Here is a 2,281-nt window from a genome sequence, read left to right on the forward strand (position 1 = left end):
TTTTTCCGTTAGCAAAGTTTGATTGATTTTTCGAGAGCAGATTGGATCATGCGATATAAGTGAAAAGCATGCAAACAAAATTTTTATATAATAAAAAATAGAATAATATGAGAAATAATAATATATTTTCAATGAAAAACCATTACCGATAATGAAGTTTACCGTGGATACGTTACCTGTGCGACGTAACATCGACATGTGCCACGTGGCTGACTCGATGGGTTTGTTCTACTTGACGCTTCGTTCTCTGCTTTCGAGGTAAAATAATTATGATTTATTTTGTTCTTTCTTGATTAAAATTTTTGTAATTATATAATATTTATAAAATTCTCTCATTGTAAAATGGATCTAGAAATTGTTTTAATTTCTCTTAATTCTCTCGTTTTTCATTGTAGCCATATGGCTACATATTCAGAATTATAAAATAAAATATTTCTGCCATATTTTTATGTAATATATTAATTGCTTTTAATTTCGTATAAATGATTATAAAAAATTTAGATTTGTATAGATAGTTTTAATATATATTTAAAAACTTCTAGATAGGTAAAATTATAGGTATTTATAGGTATTATTTATTTGTTCCCGTTATAGTTTGGTGATAAAAATTATAACGTACTACAATAAGAGTTTGCAAAATTATAACTTTTTTTGAAATATTTAAAATGAATTTACTGATAAAAAGTAAAAAAAGATTTTTATTATAAGTTTACAATGCAACTGATATATTGCTGTAATGAAGATAATGCAAAAAAGTCTTTAAACGTTTTAAAATGTTTTTATAATTATATTATGCTTATTTGTCACATAATATGTATGAAAATACAACTAAATAACTACCTTGTTGTAGCTATTGAATAATTTGAAAATGAAAAAGGTTAATCCATCCTTTATATAAAATATTCAATAATATACTGCTCTCATATTTATAATTATATAATTACACAATAAATATTTTTTCTTGTTTATCTAAATGCATAATTTTAATAACATTGATAACAGCTCTTGCGTATAATATGATATTATATGTATATATATATTGTAGTACTGTTGTAATACATATATTGTAACGCAATATTACTAATCCTTGTGTATGTGCGAGGATTATTATATATATATATATATATATATATATATATATATATGTATATATCGATAAAACAACACAATGGATTGATACACTGATATTTATAAATGTAAAAACATTATCACTAAAAGCGTAACATATTCGATACGATTAACGCTGTAGAAAGGAAATCAGACCTTTGACAGTTTTTGCACAGATAAGAGATGTTTCGCGAGTCCTCCATAGCGGCATGTGCAACTTCTACCTTCGAGCCAAGAGTTTCATTGAAATTCGATGGTGACATTACGCCGATACGATTGTATTACGTCGCGGCGCGTCGACGTTTCCGTCATCGTTACCGTCGCGTTTAGTGCCAAACAGCTGCTGCAGGCGCGAGAAATTCAGAAGGAGCCGATAATATCTCAGTTTCCACCCCTACCATAACGCGCGCGCAAACGGGATGACATTAATAATTTTTACAAGATTCGAGACGTAAGCTTCTCTCATTTTTCGTTATGTCTCGGCTACACGACATTTCGTGTATTCGACTTGTCTCCAACAATAATGCATCTTTTTATTCAAACTGGATCTTTCACAAAATGCGACGTAACGAATAATAAAATTGTCATAAATAAACATATATTTTACGATATTTATAAATGTAAAAATATTGATATAATATTCTGAAATATTTATAAATGTAAAATCGTTAAAATGTAATATTCTGTCTTTTATTAGCACAAGTGAATTAACTCCTTTGAAATTATATTTGTTAAATGCATATCGGAAGCGTCCTTAAAACCGTGCATATAAAAAGAAATTTATTTGTATCGTCTTTCGAATTCGTCTTACAAATACTACTGCAGAATACATTTACTGAATACTGCTTCTTTGATTGAAAACTATGTACTGACGTTAGTGAGCCATTCTATATATTGTTCCTTAATAGCCGCATCTTAATTAGCGATATTCGAGGGCGGTGAACGAGTTCAAGACCGCTCCATTTCTCGTCTGCTAATAACCGCGGTACAATACGGTGAGCGTGATTCAACGAACGAACGAGTAAGCCATAGCGACGCGTACCAAGCGGGCTCGGCTCCGTTTTCAGTTTCCGATTATTTTTGGCAGCAAGCAGAGCGGGCAGAGCTCTCGCCTAAAAATGCTTACGACCAATGGCGGTGCGTCATTGGTCGTGCTTGTACCACGTGAACGGCC

Source organism: Wasmannia auropunctata, unplaced genomic scaffold, assembly GCF_000956235.1.
Source record: "Wasmannia auropunctata unplaced genomic scaffold, wasmannia.A_1.0 LD336116.1, whole genome shotgun sequence".
Taxonomy (NCBI): domain Eukaryota; kingdom Metazoa; phylum Arthropoda; class Insecta; order Hymenoptera; family Formicidae; genus Wasmannia; species Wasmannia auropunctata.